The following is a 10466-nucleotide window of genomic DNA, read 5'->3' as shown; positions in this document are numbered from 1 at the left end:
AATCAGCAGAACTGTGGGTTGTGATTGGGGGTGATTGCGGGTGTGGGGATGGGCAAGAGTGAGTGCTCCATTTCTTCCACCCAAGAAGGAAAACAGCAGGCTGTGTGCTTGAATTATAGACTCAGGAAAGTCAATAAATGTGGGTGGTGTGGGCCAGTCCACTCTGTCCCCAACAGCATAAAAACTGCCCTGTTGGATCAAATGAAAAGGTCTGTCAGTGGCTAATTCAGATAACAAATACCTAGCAGGATCCCAGAAGGTACCTAGATCCTATACCGCAGTGGTTCCCAACCCTGTCCTGGAGGAACACCAGGCCAATTGGGTTTTCAGGCTAGCCCTAATGAATATGCATGAAGCAAATTTGCATGCCTATCACTTCCATCATATGCAAATCTCTCTCGTGCATATTCATTAGGGCTAGCCTGAAAACCCGATTGGCCTGGTGTTCCTCCAGGACAGGGTTGGGAATCACTGCTATACCGCATGCCTACAGGGATAAGCAATAATCTTTCACAAGAAACGTCCAAACATTTTAAATCGCAGTTGTACAATCTGTTTTCAGCACATGCTCCAGCAATGAATTTCAGACTTTAATTATGCGATGAGTGAAAAAAATATATATTTTATCTCTGCAGACGAGAGCTGATTCTGCAAATCTGAGCCACATGGATGCTTGTGTTCTCCTACTGAGCTTGAAGCCCGTTTTTCAAGTTCATCGCAAGAACATGGACACCTTATGGCTCAAACTGGCAGAAAGCACTGCGACGTCAACCGTGGTAGTAAGGAATGCATGAACCGCTTCCAAAGCTGGTTGTGCCAGGGTCCAAGTGACCCAGTCCATCCCAATGCCAATATTTTCACCCAAAGAAGAAATCTATGCATTACTTTCCCTCAGCAACTCTCCTCCTCTTCCTCCTTGGTCGGTACATTTTCAGGCAGGAAGAATTAGCGATTACTGTGGGGGGGAGGGGGGGGATTTAAGGACCACAAGAAATTGGGGCGTGAGGCTTGGGAGCTGTAGCGCCGCTAGCGAGAGTATGGCGATCACAGGTGAAAAGAACAGTTTAAATAGTTCAAAGGACCCTCAGCCACATGAGGGCATCCGCTCAAACTCGGGGGCGGGAAATTTCATGGCGACACCAGGAAATATTTCTTCACCGAGAGAGTGGTTGATCCTTGGAACGAGCTCCCGGTGCAGGTGATCGAGGCAAACAGCGTGCAAGACTTTAGGAGCAAATGGGATGCCCATGTGGGATCCCTTAGAGCAGGGGTGCCCAACGCGTCGATCGCGATCGACCAGTAGCTCAGGAAGGCAACTCGAGTCGATCGCACTCGTGTTGCCGTCCTGATCTACGGGCCGATCAGCTTTCCTCTCCAGTGTTCTCCCTAGGGCCTTTTAGCTGGGCGGTCCGCCCAGCTGTCATCTGCTGCTGCTGAACATTAAAAAAAACACCCAAAAAACTGGCTTGGAGATTTCAGTCCCTAGCGAACTTATGCTCCGGGCTCTAACGTGTGCGTGCAGGCTTCTCTTCTCTTCTCTCCGAAACCGGAAGTTATGTCCGGGGAGGGGGGGGTGGAGAAGGGAAGCCTGCACGCACATGTTGAGAGCCCTGAAGCAAGCGTTCGCTACGGGCTAATGCGGGAGACAGGTTAGTGAAGCATTTGTTCTTGTTCCTGCCGGGTCCTGCCTACTTTCTGTTTCCGCGAAGGCAGGACCCGGCAGCATTTCCCCCAATAGGTTGATCACGATCTTGGGCTGATCAGCCTTCCTCTTCCCGACGGCAGAATTGACGTCGGGGAGAGGAATGCTGGTTGGCCGAAGCAGGGAGAGCTTGGGGCCTGTTATTGGTGGCGTTTGGGTCCTGGTCCCCGATAGTAATGGCAGTGGCAGTGGCTTGGGGGAGGGCAGGGAGAAAGAAAGAAAAAGGGCAGGCAGGGAGACAGAAGGAAAGAAGAGAAACAGAAAAAAATGAAAGGGAGGCAGAGAGAAAGAAAGGGCAGGGAAGAGGAAGGAAAAGTTGGGGGGAAGGAATGAGGTCTGGAGGAGAAGAAGCATACAGGCTAAAAGAAGGGAAGAAAGATTGTATGCACAGTCAGAAGAAGAAAGTGCAACCAGAGACTCATGACACCAGACAAGGTAGGGAAAATGATTTTATTTTAAATTTAGTGATCAAAATGTGTCTGAATTTATATCTGCTGTCTATATTTTACACTAAGGTCCCCTTTTACTAAACCGCAATAGAGGTTTTTAGCGCAGGGAGCCTATGAGTGTCGAGAGCAGCGCTGGGCATTCAGCGCAGCTCCCTGCGCTAAAAACTGCTATCGTGGTTTAGTAAAAAGGGAGGGGGTATATTTGTCTATTTTTGTATGGTTGTTACTGAGGTGATAGTGCTTAGAGTCATCTGCTTTGACCTCTTTGAAAAACCCTGGTTTAGGAATGATGATTAACATTTTCTATGCATACAGTGTGCTTTGTGGTTTTTTTAAATTTTATTGTTGGTAGATCATTTTGACTTGGTCATTTAAAAAGTAGCTCGCAAGCCCAAAAAGTGTGGGCACCCCTGCCTTAGAGGGTTAAGCCAAGGGAACCTGTCACCAGGAGTGGGATCCCTAGGATAGTAGACTTGGGGGTGGGTCAGTAGAGTGGGCAGACCTGATGGGCTATGGCCCTTATCTGCCGTCATCTTCTATGTTTCTATGAGAGAGAACTGGCAAATGTGTACCAACCTTGAGCTTGGAAGAGAGCATTCACACATCCACTGCCTTTTTTTTTTTATCTGCAAATTAAATCCATCCTTTAGTGCCTGGAAGCCAGAAAACTCGTCAAGCTATGTTATGCAACGCAGCTATTCTACCTCAATGGACTTGGAACACAATACAGCATCATACAATTGTTCATAGCAAATAATGTTTTAATCTGTATTCCTTCATTATGCATGCTTTGAAATCTGTTTTACTGGTGGGTGTATGCAAAGAAATGATATTACAGAATTGTAGCACTGCATGTAAATTTACCAACTGCTTACCGAGGCCTTTGGACACCGAAAACAAGACACTTTTCACTGGGAGTGTTTCCCCCGAAGCTGTGAAATCATTTTCTCTCAGGGCATTTGATTAACTAATGAAAAATGGCACAGCTAATGGGGAAACAATTTGCAAAGAATTAAATCTCTGGAATTTGGCCCATCCATCTTAGTTGAACTATTGACAGCTTTCCAAGCGCCCTTAGCCCCTCGCCTTCCCCATATCCCCATATCATCTCGTTCCTCTTCCATGTCACACAACCTGCTGATTAACGAAAGCATTAGATTTTTTATTTTTGTGGACTCCTCTTGGGATTACAATGATCGTTAAAGGTTAGAGGGGGCTGTGAGGCAATTCTTTATATGTGAAGATAAAATAAGTCACTCAGTTCATTATTATCACTACAAAGGCTTTTTATTTATTTATTTATTTAATATATCGCTCTTCCCAGGGGAGCTCAGAACGGTTTACATGGATTTATTCCGGTACTCATGCATTTTTCCCTGTCTGTCCTGGCGGGCTCACAATCCTGAGGCAATGCGGAGATTAAGTGACTTTCCCAAGGTCACAAGGAGCAGCGTGGGTTTGAACCCACAACCTCAGGGTGCTGAGACTATAGCTTTAACCACTGCACCATTCTAGAAATCAAAATATAGCAAAGATGAGCTGAGTATAGGACAGTTGACATCACTGTATAGGCATTGTGACATCACTGAGGAGGTTGGCTCTTAGGCATTGGTGGAATGAGGCATTATGATGTCACAATACCAGCTCTGGTTATCAGAGGCTGAAGCTTTTCGCATTATTTATTTATTCAATTTTCTATACTGTTTACATTAATTTATTCAACTACTCAAGTATTTTTCCCCGTCTGTCCTGGTGGGCTCACAATCTAATGTACCTGGGGCAATAGGGGGATTAAGTGACTTGCCCAGGGTCACAAGGAGCAGCGTGGGTTTGAACCCCAGGGTACTGAGGCTGTAGCTTTAACCACTGCACCACACTCTCCCCCTGACTGGATAACTGGCATTTGGATTTTTAAAATGTATTTATTACATACAGCGTTATTTTTGTGATTTTGGACATGCAAAAACTTACTTCCATATGCCAGGAGTCAGAACAACATCAGTGACTATTAAAAAAAAAAAAAAATAACCCCCACCTAAAGAAGCTGGCACTGGCTCAATGCTCAGCTGTGGCCTGCCTGCTCTGACACAGACTTCCTCTTTGCATAGGGGTGGGGCATGGGTGTGCAAGAGTTTGGAGGCCCTGTGCCAGCTTCTTTTTCTCTTTAACTTTTAGGGCCATTGCCACCACTGCAGGTCCAGGGGAGATGTAACATAGTAGATGATGGCAGATAAAGACTCGAATGGTCCATCCAGTCTGCCCAACTGGATTCAATTTAATTTTTAAAATTTTTTTCTTAGCTATTTCTGGGCAAGAATCCAAAGCTCTACCCGGTCCTGTGCTTGGGTTCCAACTGCCGAAATCTCTGTTAAAACCTACTCCAGCCCGCCTAGTGGCACAGGCGGGGCTAAAATGGTGATTTAGGGCTACTACTGAAGGGGCATTATTTTTGGGGACACTTTCTGTCACTTTCCAAAGTTTGGCACTCTAACCAATCATTTATTTTGTTTAATGGTAGCACCAGTCCTGGAAAAACACAATGAAATATGTCAGAAAAAAAGTTAAATAGGTCTTAGATTTAATAAATCTATGCAAAAACTACTTTTTTTGCTTTTATTATTGTTCAATAGACTCAAATGTCACTGTAAGTGAAGTACTTTGAAGTTCAAATAACATTTTTGAAACATCCTGGATTTTTTCCGGTCATTTCTGGGATTTGAAATCCTAGTTTTAATGTTAAAAAAAATATTCATAGTACTTTAACAGCGTTGAAAATAAACATGGCAAGTACCTGTACACGAGGGAAAGGATTTTATTTTTCAACACAAACAAGAGCACCCAATATATGAAGATATACAAATTTATTCTTGTTTAGGTGCTGAGCTGCGTACTTTATCAGACACTGCAAACAAGAATACCTATGTGTGGTTTCTTTAGCTATCCCCTTGGCTTTCCTGTAATGCAGCTTTAATTGGGCTAATTGAGGTTAGACCTCTGGAGGGTTTTCCCATCTAAGCCACATCTGTTCAGATGAACAAAATAATATCATACACAACACACACACACTCACACACACACACACACACATATATATATATACTAGTTGTTTAGCCCGTTACATTAACGGTTGCTAGCAGCCCTTCTCCCTTCCTTTTACCTCCTCCCTGTCCAGCAGCACCCCCACCCATTCCCTGCTCCCCCTATATAGCAGTAGCCCTTCTCCTTTTATCTCCCCCTGTTCAGCATCACCACATTTCCAGCTCCCCATATCCAGCAGTAGCTCTTCTCCTTTGCAGGAGCCTTTCTCCCTTCCTTTTACCTCCCCTCCCCCCCCCCCCCCCGTCTAGCAGCACCTCTTCCCTGCTTCCCGTATCCAGCAGTAGGCCTCCCTTCCTGTTAACTCCCCCCTTGTCCAGAATCACCTCTTCCCTGCTCCTCCTATACTGCAGCACCCCCTTACCTGCTCCCCCTGTCCAGTCCGGTGATCTCCAGCCATCAGGCTGGCTCCTGCAGGGAGTCTAGTTCCTGTCCGGTCCCCGCCAGGCGTGCGAGCCTGCTCCGCCCCCCTCCCGACCTGCCGGGAGTATTTGAATTAGACCCGACAGTTCCTGTTGAGGGAAGCACTCCTCACCGGACGCAGCGGTGAACTCCAGCCATCGGGCCGACATCCGCCTTGTTTTTGGTTTTTTTTTTTTAGTTGAAAGACGCGGCGGTGGCTCCTCTCATGATCCCCGCCTGCGTCGGAAGTCCGACGCAGGCGGGGATCGTGAGAGAAGCCACCGCCGCGTCTTTCAAATAATCGTAAGCCGGGCCTGCGCACTTCCTATGTGTCGCTACAGCTCACGGAAAACCGGCACACACTTAGGAAGTGTGCATGCGCGGCTTACCATTTTATTATATTATATATATATAGAGAGAGAGAGAAAATGAGAGATAGAGAGAGAAAATGAAAGAAAGAATGAGAGAGAAAAATGAAAGAGAGAATGAGAGAGAGAAAAAAATGAGAGAATGAGAGAGAGAGCGAATGAGAGAGAAAAATGAAAGAGAGAATGAGAGAGAGAAAAAAATGAGAGAATGAGAGAGAGAGAAAATGAGAGAGAAAATGAAAGAAAGAATGAGAGAGAAAAATGAAAGAGAGAATGAGAGAGAGAAAAAAATGAGAGAATGAGAGAGAGAGCAAATGAGAGAGAAAATGAAAGAAAGAATGAGAGAGAAAAATGAAAGAGAGAATGAGAGAGAAAAAAATGAGAGAATGAGAGAGAGAGCAAATGAGAGAGAAAATGAAAGAAAGAATGAGAGAGAGAATGAGAGAGAGAAAAAAATGAGAGAATGAGAGAGAGAAAAAAATGAGAGAATGAGAGAGAGAGAGAGAGAGCAAATGAGAGAGAAAATGAAAGAGAGAATGAGAAAGAGAAAATAGAGAGAGAGAGAGAGAATTGAGTCTGCTGATGGGAAAGTAACTCTCGAGTGAGTGTGAACCAACATTTCCAGTAATGCCCGATAGACTTATGGAAATTTGCAACTTGCTTTTTCAGTATCGAGTAAGTTTATTAACAAAGAAAAGTTTGTAAGAACTGAAACACCTGCTGGCTGCCCCCGCGTTTTTGAACTGGTGTTATTTATAGAGCAGAACAGAAAAGAGCTGCTTTGGTACATCCCCTCCTTCCTCATGTGTAGATACATCCTACGCCTACGACTGCTGCCGGCGTTTTCAGGTAGAACACAGCGAGGGCAGGACTCTGCAGAACTTGCAGCCTACAGCTTCTTTGTGATAAGGAGAAAGAACGAAGGGCTGGAAATAAATAAAAATAAACGGGTTGCCTATAAACTCAGCTATAGGAGCTGTTTCTTTATCTCAGCAGGAGATGTTACATTCTAGGATCCTGTCTTCAAGCTAGAAGGGACTTCTTTTTACTGCTTTTTCTGTGGGCCCGATTCTCAAAATTGAAGGTTGCCTTTAACGCGGTCGCAAAAAAACGGTTCCAGCCGGTTTAGCGCGCATATATTTTAGCGGCATGGTCTTTTCTGAGTTTCCTAGCAGTCTCCGATACTGCCATGCAAATGTAGTACAACGAGGTCATTAATATTAAAATGAACACTCCGAGTGATTCTCTAACCTTGTGTCACGTTTGCGGCCAAAATTTGCTGGCAGGTCTGAGCTGTCATAGCCTTACTTTCTGATCAGTGCCTGAACGCTGATTGGCTCAGGCACTGACAGGAAAGTAAGGTTTGACAGCTCAGACCCCTTCACGCCCCCGCAAATTAAAAAACAAACAAACCCCAAACCCCAAATTGAAGATCAGCAGAAGAGATGCCCACTCTCTCCTGCCACATCGCACGATCACCCGACACTGTAAACCCCCAGCAGCAGGAGATGCCCACTCTCTCCCCCCCATGCCCCTGACTCTACACACCCACAGTAGGAGACAGTCCACTCTCATCCACTGTCTCCTAACCCCCCCCCCAACAACTCCCCCATACACCAACCCTACATGCCCCCACAGCGGGAGAGATGCCCACTCTCTCCCACATTGCTCAACTTCCCCGACAACTCCCCCATGCCCTCCAAAGCCCCTCCCTACCTTATTCAGGAAGTCCAGCCAGAGGGACACCTACCTGCTCTGGCTGGTAGACCCGCCTCTTACAAAATGGTGAGCTTTTCCCTTCCTGGTGCATCCTGGGATGCACCGAGGAGGGGCTTAAGGCTCTGATTGAACTCAGGGTGCTGAGGCAGCTGCTCCAATTACTAGGCTACCCTCTCCACTCCATTATAGCACTGGGATATACCCAGCTAATCAGGATTTCAGTATACCCATCATGAATATGCATGAGATAGATTTGCATACAGTGAAAGTAGTGCATGCAGATTTAGCTCATTTGTTATAGGTATCCTGAAAATCCTCAGGAGAACCCCTGCTTTAGTACCTTCTCACAGAAGCAATGCTCCATGAATATAATTTCAATGAGAAGAGTTTGTGTTTCCATAATAGTAACCTTTTATATTCTTAGCTTTAATTCCACATAATTTTCCAGATGACCCTATCGGCATGTTGACATCATCAGCCAGCAAGCCGTAAATTCTCCGTCTTGAAAGAGCTAAAAGTGGAAATCGGAGAACTATTGCAAAAACTTGCCAACCTGTCAATCAAAACATGACGGATACCGGACGACTGGAAAATAGCGAACGTCACGCCGATATCTAAAAAAGGATCAAGAGGAGTACCGGGCAACTATAGACCTGTGAGTCTCACGTCGGTCCCTGGGAAGATGGTGGAGGCGCTGATTAAGGATAGCATAACCCGGCACTTAGACACACACGACCTGATGAGAGCTAGCCAACATGGATTCACATAAGCATTGCCTCTGCCGGGTCATGTTTGACGAACCTAGTTCAATTTTTTGAGACAGTGAACAGACAAATTGATAATGGAGAACCGGTGGATATTATATACTTGGATTTTCAGAAAGCGTTCAACAAGGTTCCACATGTAAAACTCCTCAGGAAACTGCAAGGCCATGGAATAGAAGGAGATATACTAAGATGGATAGGCAAATGACTGAAGAACAGAAGGCAGAGAGTGGGCATAAATGGGAAATTCTCAGACTGGGAGACTGTGACTAGCGGTGTGCCCAAGGGCTTGGTACTTGGGCCCATCTTATTTAATATCTTCATAAATGACCTGGAGGATGGAACATCCAGTGAGATCATCAAGTTCGCAGATGACACAAAGCTATGCCGGGCAATCAACTCGCAGAAGGACAGTGAGGAACTCCAGAGCGACTTGAGCTGATTGGAGAAATGGGCAGATAAATGGCAGATGAAGTTTAATGTGGAAAAATGCAAAGTGATGCACTTAGGCAGAAAAAATAAGGAACACAAGTATAGTATGTCAGGTGCAACTCTGGGAAGAACCGAACAGGAAAAGGACCTGGGCGTATTAATTGATAGGACCCTGAAGCCATTGGCGCAATGCGCGGCGGCAGCGAAGAACGCAAACAGAATGCTAGGCATGATAAAGAAGGGAATCACGAGTAGATCAGAGAAAGTAATAATGGAAGAATGGGCCAGAAAGTGGCAAATGAGCTTCAACGTAGGAAAATGCAAGGTCATGCATGTAGGGAAAAAGAACCCGATGTTCAGCTACATAATGGGGGGATCACTGCTAGGGGTAAGTAACCTTGAAAGAGACCTGGGAGTGATGATAGACACAACTTTGAAGGCGTCGGCACAGTGCGCCACAGCCTCAAGAAAAGCAAACAAAATGTTGGATATCATTAAGAAGGGTATCACGACCAGGACGAAGGAAGTCATCCTGCCACTGTATCGTGCAATGGTGTGCCCGCATCTGGAATACTGTGTCCAGTACTGGTCGCCGTACCTCAAGAAGGACATGGCGGTACTTGAGGGAGTCCAGAGAAGAGCAACTAAACTGATAAAGGGTATGGAAAATCTCTCATATACTGACAGACTGAAAAAGCTGGGGCTGTTCTCCCTGGAAAAGCAGAGACTTAGAGGAGACATGATAGAAACCTTCAAGATCCTGAAGGGTATAGAAAAAGTAGACAGGGACAGATTTTTCAGATTATGGGGAACCACAAGTACAAGGGGGCACTCGGAGAAATTAAAAGGGGACAGGTTTAGAACAAATGCCAGAAAGTTCTTTTTCACCCAGAGGGTGGTGGATACATGGAACGCGCTTCCGGAGGCTGTGATAGGCCGGAGCACGTTACAAGGCTTCAAAGAAGGTTTGGATAGGTTCCTAGAGGATAAAGGAATTGAGGGGTACAGATAGAAGTAGCGGTAGGTTATAGGGATAGTCTGGGACCATTGCTCAGGCAATGGGCCTGATGGGCCGCCGCGGGAGCGGACCGCCGGGCGAGATGGACCTCTGGTCTGCCTCAGCGGAGGCAACTTCTTATGTTCTTAACCCACTACCGAATTACCCCATAAAGTACCCAAAAATATTTTATATCATCACATTTTACACAGTTTTTCTTCATTCTTCAATAGGACCCCTGAGAAAGGAGTGTTTCTCCGAAATACGGATCGTGTAGGGTCCGCATTCCATGTATATGAGAGTCATTTTCAAAGGATTACAAATTTTTATGTTTTTTAATAAAGATTCCTGTCCTGGTACATTTCCATCTGCAGTTTCTTTTTCGCTTTTGGCATACAACAAAGTCCAAGGACAAACTGTTTAACTGTTAGCATCCTTCAAAGTAGGTTGTCCACGGTTCGTTGCCGTTGATAGGGAAGGCGGTGAATACCATCAGCTGCATTGGATTTGCTAATGTGTGCCACCTCGCGCCAAAAT

This window comes from Geotrypetes seraphini, chromosome 11 (genome assembly GCF_902459505.1).
Source record: "Geotrypetes seraphini chromosome 11, aGeoSer1.1, whole genome shotgun sequence".
NCBI classification, from domain to species: domain Eukaryota; kingdom Metazoa; phylum Chordata; class Amphibia; order Gymnophiona; family Dermophiidae; genus Geotrypetes; species Geotrypetes seraphini.
Note: the sequence above shows the minus strand (reverse complement) of the source record.